The sequence below is a fragment of the Anomaloglossus baeobatrachus genome, chromosome 8, assembly GCF_048569485.1.
Source record: "Anomaloglossus baeobatrachus isolate aAnoBae1 chromosome 8, aAnoBae1.hap1, whole genome shotgun sequence".
NCBI classification, from domain to species: domain Eukaryota; kingdom Metazoa; phylum Chordata; class Amphibia; order Anura; family Aromobatidae; genus Anomaloglossus; species Anomaloglossus baeobatrachus.
The window spans coordinates 19,173,382-19,198,013 of NC_134360.1; the positions used below are offsets into that span (position 1 = coordinate 19,173,382).

Here is a 24,632-nt window from a genome sequence, read left to right on the forward strand (position 1 = left end):
GTTCCCTAAGCCTGACAGTGTCAGAATGAAGCCTGTTCTAGACGGATGGGGAGTGCACTTTTTCAACTCTGTCTCCCTACTGTTTGCCATCCTTGTTTGATGTGTCTGACGCCTCCATTATCATGCACGTAGCTGGGCTGAATCACATGTCTGCACTGTCATACCCGGCTTACGCAGGTGCACTTAGTTCTGCCCCATAGGTGTGCTAGGTCTGTAAGTTCTCTGCAAGCGCACCTATGTTTTCGGTTCTGCCCACAATGGCACCCTGCGTGAGCCGGGAATGACTGCGCAGGCGCGAAATTCAACCCAACTACGTGGATGATGACGGAGGCATCAGACATTTCAATCATCAAACGAGGACGGCAAACAACGGCAGGAGGGGGGAGGACAGGAGCCGAAAAAGAGCACGCCCATCCAACCAGAACAGGTTGTTTGCATACGTGGCGGCAGATTTTATAAAGTTGTTTCTGGGGTCTGCAAGGAGAGTCCGTGAACAAGGTACACCTTTATAGAATGAAGCCCAGGAGCTGCAGAAGGTGAGACTTTGGGTTCAATACTGAAAAAACGGGTGACAGGTTCCCTTTAAAATTTACTTTTCCTTATTGAAAATTGCAAGGTCATATTGAATCAGGTTTCTGCTACTATATTATAATGGTTTTTTTTTATTTTTTTCTTCGGTGCCACAGCAGACCGAAGAAATCATTACAGTCCTTCAAAAATACAGCACTGACAAGCTAATCATACCGTGGATGCAGCTTTTGTGCTTAGGTGAAAGGAGTGGGCGTTCGGAATGTTTACTAAACATATCATCAAATTAATTTTTAATAGGGGTTGATCAAAGGTGGATAACCTCATTATTTGTTGGTCGAGATGTGACACGATTCTGTTCCTGGGCTAAAATATGAAGACGCGGTGCAGAATTATGAAGCAGTTCTGCGTGCTCGGATTTTTCAGAAATAATAAATTTTTAATATAGCGTAAAAACAACTGAATAGTCCAAAAATGGATAAAAAGGACATTTTTGGGGCTTTTAGCAACGGCAAAAACACAACATCTAAAATGTTGGACTGAAATATATTTATTGCAAAAATGATATGATCTTAGAGTCAGATTCTTAAAGTCTTAATGTTTATTTTTTTACAAATAGTGCAACAATATAATACAGATAAAAGGATAATCCCATTTCACCAGCATGTGCTGTATTTTTCAGATTATAAGACGCACTTTTACTCCCAAAAATATGGGAGAAAAATGAGAGGTGCGTCTTATATTCTGAATATAGCTTACTGGGGGTGGTGGAAAGGGGTCAGAAGAGCTTCTGTGGGTGCTGTGCTGCGAGCTTACTGCAGGTGGCGGGCTGTGCTGCAGCCTTGGCGCTGTGCTGCAGGCAGTGAGGCAGGGGCCACTGTCGAAGGTGCGGGCTTCAAAAAATTGGCGCCCAGAGTCAGCGCATGCGCAGAGGGAGCTCTCGGCTCAAGATCTGATCTACTCATGCGCCGCCTTCAGCCCATTGATTCCTTGCAGCGGACTTAAGGAAAATGCCGCCTGTAGGTGGTGCATCCACAGTTGAGATCTCAGCTTATCATTGAGCCAAGAGCTCCATCGGCGCATGCGCCGCCTCCAGGTGCCAATTCTTTGAAGCCCGCACCATCGACAGTTTCTGGATGCTCCTCCTGCCTCACAGTGCCCGCAGCGAGCATCTGGGACAGGGACACCCACTGCACAGCCCGCAGCTTCACCCTACTCCACCACCGCCCCTGCCTCCTGTGACCCTGCTCCACCACCGCTGCCGCCCCTCCTCCGGTAAAACACCACAGGATTATAGGACGAACCCCATATTTTTTTATTTTTTTTCTCTAAATTTGGAATGTGTCTTATAAAATAAGCGGGACATTAATTTACAAAATGCCCTACTGTTTAAATCAGTTTTTTTATTTTTGGTTAAATTAATTACTTTTTTACTTTTATCTTTTAGATCATGATTTTTAATTAAAAAGATGTAGATGTAGATTTTGGTATATTTTTGGTAGATTTTTTGGTATACAGTGATACCATATATTTATAGATTTTTTACATATTTATTCTTAAGAAGGAATAGATTGTGATTCAAATTTCGAGGGTTTTTTAAACTTTTTTTAGTTTTAAGTTAACTAAAGAGATGTAAACTTGCAATGGTTCAATCGCTTATATTATATGAATAATCAACAGGAAGCTCTCAGTTCCTGTCGCTTACACGTACACCCTAACCTACTGTATCCTCACCTATCCTTTGTAGACTATGAGCCCTCGCGGGCAGGGACCTCTCTCCTCCTGTACCTGTCTGTGTCTTGTATTGTTTATGATTATTGTACTTGTCCCTATTATGTATACCCTTTTCACATGTAAAGCGCCATGGAATTGATGGCGCTATAATAATAAATAATAATATTAATAATAATAATATGTCCAAAGGCGGGGAAAGAAAAGCTGGTGACCTCCCGTCAGCCCTGGGAATGCAAACGCCGATACCTCTGAAACTAGGCCACCACCAGAAGTGAGAATAAGAATAAGAAGGGGTTGTCCAAGTAGTGGACAACCCCTTTAAGTGTTTAAACTGCAGCAATAGGAGCAAGCTCTGATCACTGTACTTACAGGCAGATGACAACTATTTAAAGGGAATCTGTCAGTAGATTTCTGCTAACTGTTAACTGCTAACAAAATCTACTGACATATTCCCTTTAAATATTTAGCATCTGGCTGTAAATACAGTGACCAGAGCCTGCTCCTGTTGCTGTAGTTATAGGCGCTGAGTTCAACAATGTATCACTTTGATTATGTATGCATCCATTCTGAGAGTGAAACATTTTAGATTTTGTTTGTAGCAGAACAGGGACAGCTGCCTCCACCCACATCAGACTTTCAGTACACATTTCCATAGACAAAAGCTACTAATCACAGAAGGGAGAGGAGTTGGAATACAACTCAAGAGCTGCTGAGACCCACTAATGATAAAGATAAGAGGCTTAAACTAACATTGCAGGAGGTTTTTAGGAATGGCAAAAACACAACATCTAAAATGTTGGACTGGAATTTATTGATGGCACAAATGATATGATCTTAAGGGGGCTTTACACGCTACGATATTGCTAGCAATTGCTAGCGATATCGAGCGTGAAAGCACCCGCTCCCGTCGTGTGTGCGATATTGTGTGATCGCTGCCATAGCGAACATTATCGTTACGGCAGCGTCACACGCACTTACCTGGTCGGCGGCGGCACTGTGATTGCCGAACAATGCCTCCCTCAAGGGGGAGGAGCGTTCGGCGTCACAATGACGTCACCGCTACATCACTAAGTGGTCGGCCAATAGAAGCGGAGGGGCGGAGATGAGCAGGACATAAACATCCCGCCCACCTCCTTCCTTCCGCATTGCCAGTGGAGGCAGGTAAGGAGATGTTCCTCATCAGCGATGTGTGCTACCGCAGGAATGAGGAACAACATCGCTAATGAGAGGTCACCGATTTTTGGTTTTAGAACGACCTCTCCACGGCAAATGATTTTTGCCACTTTTGCGATCGTTTTAGGTCGCACATAAGTGACACACGCTGCGATATCGTTAATGATGCTGGATGTGCGTCACTAACAACGTGACCTCGACGATAAAACATTAACGATATCGTAGCGTGTAAAGCCCCCTTTAGAGTCAGATTTTTAAAGTCTTAATATTTATTATTTACAAATAGGGCAACAATATCATACAGATAAAAGGATAAAGCTATTTCACCAGCATGTACTGTATTTTTCAGATTATAAGATGCACTTTTCCTCCCAAAAAATTGGGAGGAAAATGACTGTGAGATAAGAGATGCAGGGCTGAATTCTCTGTTTTAACTCCTACAGCATGCTGTCTTCAGATTACATTGCTGAAACCTGCTTTAATGCAGCCAGCATCTAACTAGTATGGTGCGGGCTCAGCTCCTGAGCCTGCCTCTTACATTTCTTATCAACCTATAATTAAAATGTATATCAACAAAATTATTTAAACAATAAGTCAATTTCTGGAGACCCATTCCATTGAATTATTAATATGTAGACAAATTTATATTTTTGGAACTTTTACAGAAATTAAATAGGTGTTATTTTCAATAATAATCACTATTTTTTTTGTCCCATTTTTACCAATAAGTTACATTTTACAGTAGTTTTTAAATTAAGTGTCTAAAAGTTGTTGCAGTAGAACAGAAGTCATTTCATTTGCTTCTGCATTCACCTCGTATTCTGCTGCGGAGAGTCCTGAGAGGCTTTTAATCTCTAGGTAATTTCACAAACACTCATAACTACATCTGACTGATGTGAAAAGGAACATGTACTGTTCCTTCAAAATGTCTAAGCGCCTCACGTACAGAACCTGCCTCTGGGCTGAGGGGACTCCTCATGCTGATCTTTTCCAAAAGATTTCTATTTTCAGAAATAGGTTCATGCGCCTTAAAGTAAGTATCGACTCGACTTCTACCCAATGACCACCGAATTCTCTCAATTAATTATTTAATCTAGATTTATTTTTTTTTAATATTTTATTTATTTCTTTAACCTAAAATGAATAATTTTTTTATCTATTCATATTCCGGATGTAAGAACTGTTCTAAAAGCTGTATTTTTTTTATCAACAAAGGTGTAGAAAGGGTTATTTTAATTATTTGTAATGGTACCACTCACTGTTCCACATAATATAATATATATATATATATATATATATATATATATATATATACATACAGTACAGACCAAAAGTTTGGACACACCTTCTCATTCAAAGAACTTTGATTTGTCACAATATAGATTCAACGCAGCAAAATAAATAAATAAATATATACAGTACAGACCAAAAGTTTGGACACACCTTCTCATTCAAAGAACTTTGATTTGTCACAATATAGATTCAACACAGCAAAATAAATAAATAAATATATACAGTACAGACCAAAAGTTTGGACACACCTTACCATTCAAAGAGTTTTCTTTATTTTCAGGACTCTGAAAATTGTAAATTCACATTGAAGGCATCAAAACTATGAATTATCACATGTGGAATGAAATACTTAAAAAAGTGTGAAACAACTGAAAATCTGTCTGACATTCTAGGTTCTTCAAAGTAGCCACCTTTTGCTTTGATTACTGCTTTGCACACTCTTGGCATTCTCTTGATGAGCTTCAAGAGGTAGTCACCGGAAATGGTTTTCTAACAGTCTTGAAGGAGTTCCCAGAGATGCTTAGCACTTGTTGGCCCTTTTGCCTTCACTCTGCGGTCCAGCTCACCCCAAACCATCTCGATTGGGTTCAGGTCTGGTGACTGTGGAGGCCAGGTCATCTGGGGTAGCACCCCATCACTCTCCTTCTTAGTCACATAGCCCTTACACAGCCTGGAGGTGTGTTTGGGGTCATTGTCCTGTTGAAAAATAAATGATGGTCCAACTAAACGCAAACCGGATGGAATAGCACGCCGCTGCAAGATGTTGTGGTAGCCATGCTGGTTCTGTATGCCTTCAATTTTGAATAAATCCCCAACAGTGTCACCAGCAAAGCCCCCCCACACCATCACACCTCCTCCTCCATGCTTCACGGTGGGAACCAGCCATGTAGAGTCCATCCGTTCACCTTTTCTACAAAGACACGGTGGTTGGATCCAAAGATCACAAATTTGGACTCATCAGACCAAAGCCCAGATTTCCGCTGGTCTAATATCCATTCCTTGTGTTCTTTAGCCCAAACAAGTCTCTTCTGCTTGTTGCCTGTCCTTAGCAGTGGTTTCCTAGCAGCTATTTTACCATGAAGGCTGCTGCACAAAGTCTCCTCTTAACAGTTGTTCTAGAGATGAGAAGGTGTGTCCAAACTTTTGATCTGTACTGTGTGTATATGTATGTATATATATATATATAATATATATATATATATATATATATATATATATATATATATATATATATATATATTGTGAGGTAGCGCGGTCGGCTGCGCAGCAGAAGACACGGGATCCAGGCATATAGGTTCACAGCACACGGTGTTTAATGTCCAAACAAAAATCCACAGCAATATACATGTTTCTCCAGCAGAGACTCAGGGAGTTGTGATCACTCCCTCACACCCGGCACACCTGCCCCTCGTTCCTGTCTCCATTTAACCCTTCCTTCAGCCTGTAGGGAAACAGCATTAACCCTAGAGTGGATTTACTTTCTATCATGGAGTGAGCACAACCGGGGCGAGACATACCGGCCGTCATAGATAACCCCGGTCACAGTCTCACATACCCCCCCCCTCAGTTCAAGCGTGCGGGGTTGAACTCCCGCCATCAAACACGGGCCGCGGGACAAGGCATCGGCGTTGACCTGCAACCTACCGGCCCGGTGTTCAACCGTAAACCGGAAGTTCTGCAGAGAAAGGAACCACCGGGTAACCCGGGCATTCCGTTCCTTGGCGGACCTCATCCAGACCAGCGGAGAGTGATCAGTCACCAAGCGAAACTGCCGTCCCAGCAGGTAATAGCGTAGGGACTCCAAGGCCCATTTAATCGCCAGGCACTCCTTCTCCACTACGCTATAATTCCGCTCGGGAGGGGTGAGCTTCCTACTCAAGAAGGTGACGGGGTGTTCCTCCCCCTGAACCACCTGAGACAGCACTGCCCCCAGGCCGACCTCAGAGGCGTCAGTCTGTACTATGAACTCCTTCCGGAAATCAGGGTTGACCAGAACGGGTTGTCCGCACAGGACCCCCTTCAGGGCCCGGAAGGAGTCCTCGGCCTGCGGAGTCCAGCGCACCATGACGGACTTCTTGCCTTTGAGAAGGTCCGTCAAGGGGGCTGATAGTCCCGCAAAATCTCTTACAAACCTCCTGTAGTACCCCACGATACCCAGGAAGGCCCTAACCTGCTTTGTGGTCAGGGGTCTAGGCCACTTCTGGATCGCCTCAACCTTGTTAATTTGGGGCTTTATCACTCCTTGGCCTATCACGTAGCCCAAGTAGCGGGCTTCCGTGAGTCCCAACGCACATTTCTTGGGATTGGCTGTCAATCCGGCTGTTCGAAGCGCGTCCACCACCGCTTGTACCTGTTCCAAGTGGGTCTGCCAATCGGGGCTGTAAATAATGATGTCATCAAGGTACGCTGATGCATACGCCTGGTGGGGTTCCAGCACTAAGTCCATCAACCTCTGGAACGTGGCCGGAGCGCCATGTAACCCAAAAGGCAAGACAACATAGTGGAAGAGACCCTCCGGCGTAACAAAAGCGGTTTTCTCCTTGGCGGACTCCGTCAGTGGCACCTGCCAGTACCCCTTGGTCAGGTCGAGCGTGGTAAAATATCGCGCCTGTCCCAGCCTATCAATCAGCTCATCCACCCGGGGCATGGGGTAGAGATCGAACTTGGATATTTCGTTCAATCTCCGGAAGTCATTGCAGAACCTTAAGGAGCCATCGGGTTTTGGTATTAGGACAATGGGACTAGCCCATTCACTCCGGGATTTTTCGATGACCCCCAGGCGTAGCATTGTCTTCACTTCTTCTGATATGGCTTGTCTTCGAGCCTCCGGCACGCGGTATGACTTCAGGCGTACCTTCAGGTGGGGCTCGGTGACAATGTCATGTCGTATCAGACTGGTCCTACCCGGCAACTCGGAGAAGACATCGGGGTTCTGCTGAACCAGCCGTCTGGCCTCTCGCCTCTGTTGCTTGGTGAGGGCTTCTCCGATCCTTACTTCCGGTTCGTCCTCTCCGGAGGTCGCTGAAGCCGGGAGTGAACGACCCGAAGAGGAGGGAGATGGGGGAAACTCAACCATCAGGCTTTCCCGTTCCTGCCACGGTTTTAATAGGTTGACATGGTATATTTGTTCAGGTTTCCGCCTACCGGGCTGCAATACTTTATAGTTGACCACCCCGACTTTTTCCTTTATCTCGTAGGGGCCTTGCCACTGAGCCAGGAATTTACTCTCCGCCGTGGGGATTAATACCAACACCCGATCCCCGGGTTTAAAGGTCCGCACGGTGGCTTGTCTATTATAGCGGCCGCTTTGCGCGGCCTGAGCCTCCTGTAAATGCTCCTTCACAATTGGCATGACCGCGCTTATGCGGTTCTGCATTCCTAAAATGTGTTCAATCACACCTTTATGGGGGGTGGGCTCTTGCTCCCATGTTTCCTTTGCCAGGTCCAACAATCCCCGGGGATGTCGCCCGTATAACAATTCAAAAGGCGAAAACCCCGTGGATGCCTGTGGCACCTCTCGGATGGCAAACATCAAATAGGGAAGCATCATATCCCAGTCCTTCCCGTCTTTGGAGATCACCCTTCTTAGCATGGTTTTCAGGGTTTTATTGAATCGTTCTACTAACCCATCCGTCTGAGGATGATACACAGACGTACGCAACTGCTTGATCTGGAGTAGCCGGCATAGTTCTTTGGTCACTTTAGACATGAATGGGGTCCCCTGATCCGTAAGGATCTCCTTGGGCAACCCCACCCGGCAGAACACAGAAAACAACTCCCGAGCTATAAGCTTCGCCGCAGTATGTCTGAGAGGTATCGCCTCTGGATACCGGGTGGCATAGTCAACGATCACTAGGATGTGTTGGTGCCCTCGAGCAGACTTTACGAGGGGCCCCACCAGATCCATCCCTATCCGTTCAAAAGGGACTTCTATAATGGGTAACGGCACCAACGGACTGCGAAAGTGGACCAGTGGTGCGGTAAGCTGACACTCCGGGCAGGTTTCGCAGAACCGTTTTACCTCCCCAAAGACCCCGGGCCAATAGAACCTTTGCAATATTCGCTCCTGCGTTTTCTTGACCCCTAGGTGGCCACTCATCAGATGTTTATGAGCCAAGTCGAGGACCCGCCGGCGATACGGCTGGGGCACCACCAACTGCTCCACCCCCACGCCCCGTATTTCATCTACCCGGTAGAGTAAATCCTGTTTAAGAGCGAAATGGGGGTACCTTACCTGGGCACCGGGCAGCTGGGCCACCCCGTCAATTACTAACACCCTATTCCGGGCATGTATTAACGTAGGGTCCTGGAGTTGGGCTGTCCCAAACGCATCCGGGGATGCCTCCAAGTCCGGGATGGGCTCGACCGTCTCAGCCTCTCCTGCCAATACCTCTAGGGGCGACCTATCGGGTTCACATATCATGGGGACCCCTACGGCAGGTGTCCCGGATTCAGGATTGTAGGGCTCAGGCCCCGGACTGACCAATATCGGAGGGGACCTAGGGGTTCCCTTCCATAAAGTCCAAAAATAGGGCAGATCCCGTCCTAGGATCACGTCATAAGGAAGAGTGTTAAGCAGTCCCACCTCATGTTGCACCTGACCGCAAGGTGCTGTGATGGTGACAATCCCCGTGGGATAGTCTCGGCGGTCCCCATGTATGCAAACCACCCCCACGGTACGTCCTGTGGCCTTTACTTTAGCCCTCAAGGTGGATCGCACAAGGGTCACTAAGCTTCCGGAATCCAACAATCCTGTAACCGGACATCCATTCACCTGTATTTGGCACAAGTGGGGCTCAGTCTCTGGGGGAACCAGGTCAGCGGTACACACCACCTGAGCATACATTGAACCCCGCCGGGTAACCCCACAATCCATGGGCTCCGTGGTCAGGGGACACTGGGCTTCCATATGTCCCACCCGCTGGCACCGCCAACATCTAATAGGGAAGGAAACCCCCTTGACAAGTTGTCGTTTAGGGTACATGGCCTTCCGGACCTCAGGAACGGCGGGCGCGGCCTCAGCCAGGATGGTAGCGGACTCCTGTACCGGTGTCGGCGGTGGGTCCTTGGCCCTAGGCTTGGAGGGGCCGGACCGACGGGCGGTACGCAAAGTCTCAGTGTCCCGTATCAAGTCCTGCGTAGCCACATGCCGCTCTACCAGGGACACTAATTGGTCCAGGGTACTCGGGTCACCCAGTCCTACCCACCGTTGAACGGTGACGGGTAAAGTGCGCACAAAACGATCCACTACTACCCTTTCCACCATTTGCGCCGGGCTCAGAGTGTCAGGCTGCAACCACTTTTTTACAAGATGTAATAAGTCATAGGCCTGGGAGCGTACGGGTTTGGCTTCCTCATAGAACCACTGATTTACCCGCTGAGCCCGTACATAGGTATTCACCCCCAACCGAGCCAGTATTTCGGCTTTCAGGGTCACATAGTCAATGGCGTCCTCGGTACCGAGGTCCAGGTACGCTTTTTGGGGTTCCCCCGTCAGATAGGGCGACAATACCTCAGCCCACTGGGGGGTCGGCAGCTTTTCCCGCTCGGCCACCCGCTCAAACACTGCCAGGAACGCTTCCACATCATCCCCCGGGGTCATCTTTTGCAACGCTTGTCTCACCGCTTTCCGGACGCTGCCGTCGTCACCCGGTCCCGGGGTTGTTGCTGCCGGTCCGGCACGGATTGACTTGGCCAGGAGAACCATCTGTTCTTGGTGCCTTTTTTCCTGCAATTTCAAGGATTGCTGGTGCTGTTGCTGCTGTTGCTCCAACGTCCGGAGCAGGTGGGTATTCACCTGTTGTTGCTGTGCATTAGCCTCTTGTTGTTGTGCATTAGCCTGCTGCTGCTGTGCATTAGCCTGAGCCAAATGCCTTAGTATGTCCTCCATGGCGTCGCTGGGTTTGGGCCGTAGTATAGCTGCTTGAATCCAGGACATGTGCTACCGGATCACCAGAAAAGGAAGTACACCTCACCGGGCTGGCATGCCCGCCGATTCTCCACCATATGTGAGGTAGCGCGGTCGGCTGCGCAGCAGAAGACACGGGATCCAGGCATATAGGTTCACAGCACACGGTGTTTAATGTCCAAACAAAAATCCACAGCAATATACATGTTTCTCCAGCAGAGACTCAGGGAGTTGTGATCACTCCCTCACACCCGGCACACCTGCCCCTCGTTCCTGTCTCCATTTAACCCTTCCTTCAGCCTGTAGGGAAACAGCATTAACCCTAGAGTGGATTTACTTTCTATCATGGAGTGAGCACAACCGGGGCGAGACATACCGGCCGTCATAGATAACCCCGGTCACAGTCTCACAATATGTATATATATATATATATATATATATATGTATATATATATATATATATATATATATATACACACAACTGCAGACCACATGTAACCCCACCAGCCAAGGACCTCACCATCCGCTTTTTCACCTCCAAGATTATGTGAGATGAGTGGTAGTCTACCACCTGATACATTATGGAGTGGCCTTTTATTGTGGCCAGCCTAAGGCACACCTGTGCAATAATCATGCTGGCCAGACTAAGGCACACCTGTGCAATAATCATGCTGGCCAGACTAAGGCACACCTGTGCAATAATCATGCTGGCCAGACTAAGGCACACCTGTGCAATAATCATACTGTCTAATCAGAATCTTGAAATGCATATACACAGTGTATGAAATCAGAGGTTGTAAATTCTTTAGTGAGGGCTTTTGGGTACTTCTTTCTTTCTACCAATACATTTTTACCTTCTTTTTTATACTTAAAAGTATTTTTAACATTCCTTAGATTACATTGTATCAATAGACACGTGTTTATTACATTGTGATCTCCTTCTGGCATTCATTATGCTAGTATGTTATACCATTAATTAGGTTCTATATGTTTACCTATATATTGCAACTATGCAGCTGACCCTTAGGATATCCGTACTAAAGAATACATTTTCATGAACAACCTTTTCCTGGAAAATCATCTTGTGAATTATTTACTATTTATTTACGCTCTGATTTTTTTGCCGATGGAAACGATATTCATGAGTTTTCTAAACTTAAATGGAAATCTCTGAAATTGAAAATCAAAATATTCCCAAATATTTAAGCATGTGTTGGGTTCCAGAAGCCGTCTTGACAGAGGTTGACAAGTGTCAGGCTTATTATTAATAGACGAGCCTGGGTAGTACGAGTGGAATTGCTCATTTATTTAGTATCTAAATATTTAATCCTTATTCCCAAATGTAGCGTGGAAATCTCATAGCCCGTTCATCGAAGAATTTCAATATGTGATGTGTAATTCCAAGTTGCTAAATGCTTAGGATTTTTAGTAACAGAAATATTAATTAGTAATTTAGTTTTCATTTCAAGAACTTTATATAACTCTGTAACCCTAACAATTTGTACAGAGCCATACAAACGCTCTCATAGACTTCTATGGGGTCGATTTGTATCTCAAAAAGCATCTATAAATTGGCAATTTAGGAGCACCTATTGTGAAGACACAGCCCTGTTCAATGTCTGTCAGGGGTTAATCTTCATTTGGCCAGACATGGGTCCCTTTTGAGTGGTAACTCATGTTTGTTAAGTCATTGGTTTCCGCCGGACTTATCAGAGCCTTCCATTGTCTGAGGTTGTGTATTGTTAATTTAATGTAAATTCCGGCATTCAAGGTTAAGCTTGAGTGTTGGATTCTCTTCTTAATTGATTACGGGGTTGGGCCCTATCCGAGCACCAGCCATAAGGCCAGATATGCCATATTTCCACAATAATAATTAATGTAAATTCCCCAGCCTCTCTATCTACCTCACTCAGAGGAGAATTATACAGGAGAATTACCTATGTGGATTGGAATGCCACCCAACAAGAGCACAGCCTTATGCCACCAATCCGGTAAGGCCGCAATACCCTGGGATGAGTGACGGAGTTGGACCCTATCCGAGCACCAGCCATAAGGCTAGATGTGCCATATTTCCACAATAATAATTAATGCAAATTCCCCATTCTCTCTGTCTACCTCACTCAGAGGAGAATTATACAGGAGAATTACCTATGTGGATTAGAATGCCACCCAAAAAGAGCACAGCCTTATTCCACCAATCCGGTAAGGCCACAATACCCTTGGATGAGTGGCCGGTAGACATAAAAAGGGACTGCTTGAGTCACCAGGGTGTTTTTTTGCTACATGGCTTCAATATAGGGGTGTCTGTCCTGGTTGGAAGGCCATTACCCAGCCTAATGACCTTGGCGGCGGTTAGGGGATCAGAAACTGGATTATATTGTGCAGGTTATCGCCAAGGATTCTAGAATTCGACTGGAAGAAAACCAGGTTGGGACGATTCGGTTACCTGGCTTACGACTTTGCTGTGCTTGTGAAGCTTCCTACACTTGTCACTATCCTACTCTCAGTTGGTGCTTACCAAAAGTAGGGTGCTGCTGGTTTGGAGTATGTGGCCCTGGAAGCTCCTAAGGCATAAATATTCTAGACCCTGGTGAGCCAGTGGAAGGGTGAGACTCTGTTGCCTGTTACATCGTGTGGTTTGCATGGTTTTGTGTTATATGCCTTTGACTGTTGGGGATCCAATAAAGTCTAAGTATTGTGGCTCTTGCACCTTGTGTTGTCTGTGTAGTTTTCTGCCCATGGGTAAGGAGTTTGAGCGTTCAGTTGGGATGAGCCCTGGTCCGTGTGGTCTTTTGAAAGGCGGCCAGGCCAGTGGATGAGAGCACCCTTGTATCTCCACAGAAGAGCACCCACTGACCCCCATGTCTCCATAGAAGAGCACCCACTGACCCCCATGTCTCCACACCTATCATAGTCCCAACAATTGCTACAACGAAGGAGAAGACGTGCTTACCCTAATACTATGCTCCACTTGTACCTGGTCAGCTCTGTTGATAGTCGTCATACGGTACAACCAGTGGTGTAAAGGTTTGTAAGTACATACTGTCACAATTCCTCTGTGCAGAGCATCTTGCCTTTGGGGATGCTCTGCCGCACTTTCCTGATTTTCTGAGCTAGCAGTTTAATTGGCAGCACTGGATTCCATGTTAGTGCTGATTACTCAGGTTTTCCATGTTCCTGGTAATTGCTCAGGCTTTTTTACTGAGCATGCTCGCCCAGAACCTTGCCAGTTGTACTATCTGGTTCTGCAGTTGTGCTGTTGGTTTGTGTCTCTCCCAATGCTCTGATCTTTTTCTCTCTGAGCCCGGACCGTTATGCAACTCCTTTCTGCCTGCTCCCTGTTCCTGTCGAGACCTCCTGTCTTTTGACCTTGGACAGTTTCCTGACCACATCTCTGTTTTCTCTCTGAAACTATTATGTTCTGCTGGATTTCTTACCCTCGGATATTGACCTGTCTACGCCTCTGTTCACTCCTTGTGCTCATATATGTCCTCCTGTGAATTGACTTTCCTGACTACTCTTCCGCCCATACTTCCCGTAAGTAGTGGTTAGCATCGCAAATACACTGCTGGTTTGGTTATCCGAGGAAATTTGGGGCAGAGCCCACCCAAAAAAGGGCCAAAATGTTTTGCTGAGAACTTTTAGCGCTCAGTTGGATCTTAGCATCTAGAGCATCACTGATCGACTTACGACATCAAGAGGTTTTTTTTTAAATGAAATTTACCCTTTATGCAAAGTAAGTGGTTTAATACCAGTATTCACTTTAGCTTTTGTAAGTTTGTAACCATTTTTCTTGGAAATACGGCTATCTTTGGGAGAATTCTTGTTACATTTAATAAATCCCAGTGAGCGCAGCCGTTAACTTTTATCACAAGTGCCATTACATAACAGAAATATATGGCGCTCTTGCCTTGGCCTGATGTACGGAGCACGATGCGTCTGCTCATAACCTCAGTGACCTTCTCAATGTCCCTTTATGGCTAATCTCTTCTATAAAACAACAGGAAATATTGGATAAAACACTTTGAGATATTTATCTTTATATAAACAAAATAACAGGAAATCTGTTAGAAAGCGTAATTGGCATAAAAATGGAGGCCGTGTTTACAGGTTATGGAACAAATGTTTGTTTTTTTCATATGTTACTGGTTACCTTTGGTTAATAATATTGCGACTGCAATTTTCATTTATTTTCAGAACCCCAATATGTTGTTTGTACCCTGATTTCAGATTTTCTTTTCTTGTCGGAGTGTCTCTCTAAGGAATATAGGCTGGACTTTAGCTCTGTGTGTATCCAGGGTGCTGCTGTCTACAATATCCTGCATATGTTTCATGCACTTATTTCCTCATCATGCTCTTTTTTCTTTTGTCTGCCCTCCCTGAGATACTAGATAGTAAACTAGGAAGTCTAATGGTGTGGTGTGGTAAATAAGAAAAACAAGAAAAATAAGGGAAAAAATGCTGACATAGGTAAACTGGTCCAAGATGAAAGAAAGAAAGAATCATCATTAGAGATCTAGATGTATTGTGCCTCCTGGTCCAACCACACCCTCATCACTGATTTGCAGCTTTTTGTCACTATACAGTATACACAGAAAGTTGCTAATCAGTGGTATGGACAGGGATATACATGGAAAGCTTCTAATCAGTGGTTTGGGCGGGGTTATACATAGAAAGCTGCTAATCATTGGTGTGGACGGGGTTATACATAGAAAGCTGCTAATCAGTGGTGTGGGTCAGGTTATACATAGAAAGTTTCTAATCAGTGGTGTGGGCGGGGTTATACATAGAATGTTGCTAATTAGTGGTGGTGGTGTGGGCGGGATTATACACAGAAAGGTGCTAATCAGTGGTGTGGTTGGGGTTATACACAGAAAGCTTCTAATCAGTGGTGTGGACGGGATTATACACAGAAAGGTGCTAATCAGTGGTGGGGTTGGAGTTATACACAGAAAGCTGCTAATCAGTGGTGTGGTTAGTATTTTACACAGAAAGCTGCTAATCAGCGGTGTTGGGGGAATTATACACAGAAATCTGCCAATAAGTGGTGTGGGGGGGAGGGTAATACATAGAAAGCTGCCAATCAGTGGTGTGGGTGGGGTTAGATACAAAAAGCTGCTAATCAGTGTTGTGGGTGGCGTTCTACACAGCTGCTAATCAGTAGTGTGGGTGTGATTATACACATAAAACTGACAATCAGTGGTGTAGGGTTATACAGAAAAAGCTGTTAATCAGTGGTGTGGATGGAGTAATAGCCAAAAAGCTGCCAATCGGTCATGTGGGTGTAATTATACGCATAAAACTGCTAATCAGTGGTATGGTTGGGATTATACAAGGAAAGCTGCCAATCAGTGGTGTGGGCGGGGTTATACACAGAAAGCTGACAATCAGTGATGTGGGCGGGATTATACACAGAAAGCTGCATATCAGTTGTGTGGGTGGAGTTATACACAGAAAGATGCGAACCAGTGGTGTGGGCGGGATTATACACAGAAAGCTGCCAATCAGTGGTGTGGGTGGGGTTATACACAGAAAGCTGCCAATCAGTGGTGTAGGTGGGGTTATACACAGAAAGCTGCCAATCAGTGGTGTGGGTAAAGTTATGCACTGCTCAGCTTTTCGAGCTCTGCTAGATCTGCAGCAGAAAAAACTGCAATTCTAGCAAAACTACAGCACACAGTAAACTTAGTGACACATCACAGGAATCAGGGTCTCTGTCCCTACATCAAGATTACATAGCAAAAAACCTGATGATAGATTCCCTTTATAGTATTTCTGTTTACAACGAAAATGATTAACATTGAAATGGGTAAAAAACAAAAAGTGCTGATCAGTATAAATCACATTTCATCAGCCGCCCGACACAAACATGAATTTTTTAAGGTCTCTGCAAATGAAAAAAAAAAAGCAATTTTAACCTAGAAGAGGCAGAATCCTAAAAAGTATGTTACATAGATTATTAATGGCCGGGCTTATGATGCTGACATTTGCGCAGCGGCTGTGCACAGTTATGCCTGAGTATAATGTAACGCGCAGGCCGTGAACATTCACCTGCAAAAACCTCCGAAATTCAGGATTACGCTGATCTTTATGTTGTTTGTGTCTTACAAAAAATACGGTTACACTTGTAACAATTTGGAATTTTCTACATTTCTGCATAAATTATCCCCTATAACTACATCAGATTTTCAGTCCTAAAAGTAAAGAACCAAATCAAAGAAATTAGTCAAAAATATAAGACATTTAATTTTTTAATTCTTTTTATTGAGAAAAATAATCCAGTATCTGTTGTCAATCAGTGGCAAAAGAATTTAACCTTCAACTTCAACTGATTCCATTCCTTCCTCCAAAACAGCTTCACCTTCATCGCTTCAGGTCCACTCCTCATACCACATTTTTATAGGATTAATGTCAGGACTAGGGATGAGCAAACCCGAACGTTCTCAGAACGAGGCTCAATAGGGGCGTCATGGGAGATTACACCATTGAATTGCATCAGAACTTCGAGGATTTCTTTTTAATTAATACATTAATAAATTGGTGAACAAGGGAGAGTGGACAAGTCTTCATTCACCATGGGATTACGTTGGAACTTCAAGATTTTTTAAAAATTAATAAAAAATGTTAAAATTAATATATTGGTGAATTAGAGAGTTTTATTCTAATAGACAATTGTTTCCCTGTGTGTGACTGTGTTTTTTAACTGTACACTTGCTGGGTTAGTAATGGTGGTGTCTGATAGACAACTCTTCATTACTAACCCCTGGACTTGATGCCAGATGATAATTCTCAACTGACATGAACCCCAAAAATATTACCCAAACTGCCACCGCACTAACACGATCTGGAAAAGCCAATCAAAGCACTAGAATTGGTGCATCTAATGGATAGGCCACTTCTGAGGTGGCTGTGGGCTGCTATTCTTAGGCTGGGAAGGGCCAAATAACCATCGCTGTTCCCAACGTTTCCTTATGATTCTGTATGTTAATAAAGTTTGTTGAAATGCTGCAGCACAACCAACAAACAATCTTTATTACATGCAGAAGATGACTGTGCGCTACTGTGAACAAAAAAAAATGATGTGGGTTCCCACCTATTTTTGATAAATCTTGCAGTTAAAACATGCCCTCAGCTGTCATTCACAATAGGTGATATCACAGCTCTCCTCCTCCTCCTCTACAATGATTGATAAAACCATTATATTCAGTGGATAACACAGGATGCACCATTCACAATAGGTGATGTCACAGCTCACCTCCTCCTCCTCCTGTACAATGACTGATAACATCTCTATGTACAGTAGTTAATACAGTATCCACCATTTACAATAAGTGATCTCACAGCTCACCTCTTCCTCCTGTACACTGACTGTTAAAATTTCTATATACAGTAGATAACACAGGATCTACCATTCAAAATAGAAGTCACAGCTCACCTCCTCTTCCTGTACAATGACTGATAACATTTCTCTGTACAGTAGATATCACAGGATCCATCGTTTACAATAGGTAATGTCACAGCTTACCTCCTCCTCCTGTACAATGACTGATAACACCTCTCTATACAGTAGATAATACAGGATCTACCATTCACAATAGGCAATGTCACAGCTCACCTCCTCCTCCTGTACAATGACTGATAACACCTCTCTATACAGTAGATAATACAGGATCTACCATTCACAATAGGCAATGTCACAGCTCACCTCCTCCTCCTGTACAATGACTGATAACACCTCTCTATACAGTAGATAATACAGGATCTACCATTCACAATAGGCAATGTCACAGCTCACCTCCTCCTCCTATTCAAGGACTGATAACACCTCTATATACAGTAGATAATACAGGATCTACCATTCACAATAGGCAATGTCACAGCTCACCTCCTCCTCCTGTACAATGACTGATAACACCTCTATATACAGTAGATAATACAGAATCCACCATTCACAATAGGGGATGTCACAGCTCACCTCCTCCTGTACAATGACTGATAACACCTCTATATACAGTAGATAACACAGGATTCACCATTCACAATAGGTGATGTCACAGCTCACCTCCTCCTCCTGTTATGACTGATAACACCTCTATATACAGTAGATAATACAAGATCCACCATTCACAATAGGTGATGTCACAGCTCACCTCCTCCTCCTGTACAATGACTGATAACACCTCTATATACAGTAGATAATACAAGATACACCATTCACAATAGGTGATGTCACAGCTCTCCTCCTCCTGTACAATGACTGATAACACCTCTATATACAGTAGATAATACAAGATCCACCATTCACAATAGGTGATGTCACAGATCACCTCCTCCTCCTGTACAATGACTGATAACACCTCTATATACAGTAGATAACTCAGGATCCAACATTCACAATAGGTGATGTTACAGCTCACCTCCTCCTCCTGCACAATGACTGATAACACCTCTATATACAGTAGATAATACAGGATCCACTATTCACAATAGGTGATGTCACAGCTCACCTCCTCCTCCTGTTATGACTGATAACACCTCTATATACAGTAGATAATACAAGATCCACCATTCACAATAGGTGATGTCAGAGCTCACCTCCTCCTCCTCCTGTACAATGACTGATAACACCTCTATATACAGTAGATAATACAAGATCCACCATTCACAATAGGTGATGTCACAGCTCACCTCCTCCTCCTGTACAATGACTGATAACACCTCTATATACAGTAGATAATACAAGATCCACCATTCACAATAGGTGATGTCACAGCTCACCTCCTCCTCCTGTACAATGACTGATAACACCTCTATATACAGTAGATAATACAGGATCCACCATTCACAATAGGTGATGTCACAGCTCACCTCCTCCTCCTGTACAATGACTGATAACACCTCTATATACAGTAGATAATACAAGATCCACCATTCACAATAGGTGATGTCTCAGCTCACCTCCTCCTCCTCCTGTACAATGACTGATAACACCTCTCTATACAGTAGATAATACAAGATCCACCATTCACAATAGGTGATGTCACAGCTCACCTCCTCCTCCTGTACAATGACTGATAACACCTCTATATACAGTAGATAATACAAGATCCACCATTCACAATAGGTGATGTCACAGCTCACCTCCTCCTCCTGTACAATGACTGATAACACCTCTATATACAGTAGATAACACAGGATCCGATCCAACATTCACAATAGGTGATGTTACAGCTCACCTCCTCCTCCTGTACAATGACTGATAACACCTCTATATACAGTAGATAATACAGGATCCACTATTCACAATAGGTGATGTCACAGGTCAAAAAAAAAAATCTACATATTAAAAAGATACAGTTATAAAAGAAAATCAATTTAATCTCCATAGTTAAAAAAAATAAAATATTCGTTTATATAAAATACACCTTTATTGAATTCTAATTGAGCATTGCTGTAAAGTATCAGCACTTGATACAGTGTCATGAGCAGCAGTATATACAGTATATAAGAATGGCGCATTTAACAAGCTATTGTTCTCTGGCAGCGCACAAGTCTTCCATTGTTCCACGTTCATATTTCCCGTGCTTCTTGTTCTGTTGATCACAATGCTTCTCCTGCGGAGGCTCCTAATTGATATTGTTCTACTTGAACTGAAGAGTTGTAGAAAATTGAGTTGCAGATAATGTATCTTCCTGCTAATAGGAGGAAACGCAGACAAATCGTTTAATTATCCGCTTATTCTTTCACCCCTTCCCACCCCTGTTTAGTTATCAAACCATCGAGTTTGTGTAATGTGCGTCTGTATAATCAGAATTGGAGTTTTCTCTCCTTAACTGCGCTATATACAGTATATTGTTACTTACTATATCTTCCTATGTATTGATCAGTGTGAACTCTGATTTAACCCTTTCACCCTTGGCCAATTTCCCGTTTTTCGTGTTTGTTTTTTTTGCTCTCCTTCTTCCAAGAGCCATGCTATGGGGTCTGTCTCCGATATCACACCATCAACAGAGCGAGAAAAGAGTGAACAATCCAAAGAACATTTTTCCAAGAAAATCAGAAAGTCCATAAAATAATCCACCACAGAGAGGGTAAAATCGTCCAGTAATGGGATAAATGTCCCAGGGATCAGTCACAATTCTCCAGCAGTCCTTATCCAGGGAAATTGGGGTTTCTCAACGGATCTCCGGGGTGCTGCCTGTAGCCGCAGCTTCTCCCCCAGAGGATGAATCTTCTTGCTTCTCTTTTCTCCTTCATAAGTAAAGATGGTTAACCTCGGGGAGATCAACATCCAACACCGCGGAGACACCATCACGTGTTTCTCAACACAGTGACACTAGAACAAGCCCCCTGGGAAACTATGCAAAACACGAATGCCGTGGAGACACCATCACATGTTTCTCAATGCTGGCAGGAAACTAGCCAGGTCTTTCACTGGGAAGGAACAATCACGGGAAGGGCAGTCTCCAGTCAAGGAAACCGCCTATAGCAAAACATGGTATCCATCTCTTTTCTCCTTTTCAGCCAGACTGAATAATTCCCCAGGTATACAGAGAGGTTGGGTGGATTCCAGGCCCCCCTCTCCCAGACTAAGTGACAAAAGCCCGGCAAGGGGGTGATTAACCTGCAAACAGGAAAATGTACACACAAGGCAAGCAAATGGTAACTGAGCTGAGCTAGTTAACCTGCAGACAAGACAAGTAACACACAGAATAAATGGAGCAAGGCTCCTAAAATACAGATCTACACAAAATGATACACAACCCCCCATATCACACCATCACAAGCCGTAACTTTTTTTATTTTTCCATCAATCTTGCCATATGAGTGCTTGCGTTTTGCAGGACGAGTTGTACTTTTAAATGAAACCCTACTTTTTACCATATAGTGTACTAGAAGATGGCAAAAAAAATTCCGTGTGGAAAAATTGCAAAAAGAAGTGCGATTGAATGATTTTTTTGTCGATATTTTATTCACTGAGTTCACTATATGGTAAAATTGATGAATCGGTGTGATGCCTCAGGTCGGTTCATAGATACCAAACATGTATAGGTTTACTTTTATCTAAAGGGTTAAAACAAATTCTGAAACTTGTCCAAAAAAGGTGGCGCATTTTTTGTGCCATTTTCCGTGACCCGTAGCGTTCTAATTTTATGGGATTTATGGCTCACTGATGGCCTAGTTTTTGCGTCTAAACCTGATATTTTTAATTATACCATTTTTGCGCACATGTTACGTTTTGATCGCCTGTTATTGTATTTTGCGCAATATTGCGTCCACCAAAAAATGTACTTTTGGCGTTTTTAATTTTTTTGCCACTACGCTGTTTAATGATCAGATTAATTCATAGTTTCATAGTTTTTAAGGTTGAAGGGAGACTCTAAGTCTATCTAGTTCAACCTGTAGCCTAACATGTTGATCCAGAGGAAGGCAAAAAACCCCCAATGTGTCAAATAAGCTCCAATGGGGAAAAAATTCCTTCCTGACTCCACATACGGCAATCAGACTAGTTCCCTGGATCAACACCCTGTCATAAAATCTAATATACATAACTGGTAATATTAAATTTTTCAAGAAAGGCGTCCAGGCTCTGCTTAAATGTTAGTAGTGAATCACTCATTACAACATCATACGGCAGAGAGCTCCATAGTCTCACTGCTCGTACAGTAAAGAATCCTCATCTGTGATTATGATTAAACATTCTTTCCTCAAGACTTAGCGGATGCCCCCTGTTGATTTTATATTTTGATAGATTGGGCATTTTTGAATACTGCGATACTAAATATGTGTATATTTTTTATTTTTTTAATCCTTTATTTTTCAAGGAGGCGAAAGGGGGGTGAATTGAACTTTTAGGTTTTTTATTTTTTTAAAAAAAAATTTAAAACTTTTTTTTTTTTACTTTTTTTTAAATTTTACTAGGTAACCTAGGGGTCTATAAGGATCAGCAGTCTGATCGCTCATTCATTTCTGTTGATCACAGCTATACAGCTGAGATCACCAGAAATGCTCATGTCTTGTTCCAAGCAGTACTCTGCCGGCTGTTACATGAAATGAGTCATGATAGCTACAGGAATCATCACATAATCCTGTGCTACCAGGGCATCCATTGGCTCACAGTGATCAAGTCACAGTTCCGCCGATGGAGCCGGGTAAGTGTGCGTTTACCGCGGCGGGCATTTAAATCGCGCTGTCACATTTTGACACCAGTTAACAGCAACAGTTTTCCAATTCCGTCAGAAAAAAAGTAATCATGTGCATGAGAGTTTGCATAAAAAAAAAAGCATTACAAAAAATGCAGCAAAAATGCAGTTTCCTTGCAAGCTTTTTGCATTGTCTCATTGCTTTCTATAGAGAAAAGCTGAATGAATTGAGATGCTGCAGTTTTCAAAAAGTGCATGAGATTTTGCATAAAAAAAATTAAAAAATGCTGCAAAAATGAAAAGTGTGAATGTGAGTCCAATGTCACTCCCAGGGTACTGGTCTCTGCCATGAAGGGCTGCAATAATCCCAGGTCTCAGGAAGGTCGGGTCCGGTATGGTGCTCTGTAGGTTCTCCTCTTTTAAGATGTGCTTTGTTTACGATCCCCGTGGCCTGAAACACTTGGGGACCCCCTTTTCTGTTGTAAGTGTCCCAGCGCTAATGTAGATGGAGTAGATCCTTGTAGTGGGTCGAGCCGCTGAACTCCGATCCCGGATCTTGTATGCTCACTTTACTTCAGGCTATTTGGGTGGTGGACGGGAGACCTGAAATCTTTCTGCCCTGCAGATTCTGGAAGCCAACCTGAAGTCTGACTTGCCCTAGGGCTCTGCACCCTGAGTGCACCGGTACTGAGGGAGCAATCAAGATCTCCCCTCAGCTACCTTTTGTGGAACCTCTCCCTACCCACAGAGCTCCAGAAAGGTGCGTCCGATTAGCTCAACTCCCTGACTCGAACTCCCCTTGCTTCCCCGGATGACTACACTTCCCTTCCCCAGCTCCAGCCACTAGTGGATTTAGGGACCTCCTGTCTCGTGGTGTCCTGTAGACCCAGCCATGTTTGGGGACCTTCAGTGACCCAGCTAGTCTGGTCCACAGTCGAGTTTGTGTTGCCTAACTGTCTGAGTTGTGATGTGTTGTGTTGTAACCGGGTACTGACCTTCCGTTGAACCAGGATTAGGACTACACCCAGTAGGGTGCAGTTCCCTGTGGCGACCGAAGACCCACTTCCCTTCCCCGTCCCCAGCCACTAGTTGATTTGGGGACCTCCTGTCTGGTGGCGTCCTGTAGACCCAGCCATGTTTGGGGACCCTCAGTGACCCAGCTAGTCCGGTCCACAGTCGTTGTTGTGTTGCCTAACTGTCTGAGTTGTGATGTGTTGTGTTGTAACCGGGTACCAACTTTCCGTTGAACCAGGATTAGGACTACAGTTCCCTGTGGCGACCAAAGCCCCAGGGGCGCCACATGAACATAGCCTAAGACTGGTCATAAAACTATATATCTTCATCATTCTGTAGATAGGCTACAATATGCTAAAAAAAAACCCTAAAAACAGTCAGACTTTATTTATCTATTATTTTTTTAACATAACATGTAACAAGTCCAGCGCACATCATGGTGATGGCCTTGATATAAAAAAAGAAAACATTTGCCACTTTATTTTTTCAGATTTAGATATTTTATTTTACCTTTTTCCAAAGCCACAAACAATGTAATTAACCATAGATCAGATGCAGGAGCAAAGATAATGGTGAGGAAGACAATGATTCATTTTGTAATGACATTGACGGTCCATTAAGTGCAGACCGTGCGCCGGTTCCTCATAGATCTCAGACATTCCATTAGCACCGATTAGGTTTTCACTGTGAATTATTAACAATGTAAATACATATAAAATATTAAAAGTTTTGTGAATTTTTGAGATATTTTAGAAAACTTGAGATTCTGTCTATTTTTTAAGTTTAAAAGGTGTCAATTGTTTGTTAGGTTGATTGTACGTTGCGATAAAAAGTTGTCC

The 24,632-nt window shown here is 43.8% G+C and overlaps 1 long non-coding RNA gene across 1 annotated transcript in view; it reads left to right on the plus strand.

Annotated features, from left to right (window-relative positions):
• Positions 1-206: 206 nt before the first annotated feature.
• Positions 207-24,632, plus strand: part of LOC142249085 (uncharacterized) — a 145,538-nt gene continuing 121,112 nt past the window's right edge. The window contains exon 1 of the long non-coding RNA XR_012724988.1: positions 207-427. This is a non-coding gene — a long non-coding RNA (uncharacterized LOC142249085). The remainder of the gene's footprint in view (positions 428-24,632) is intronic.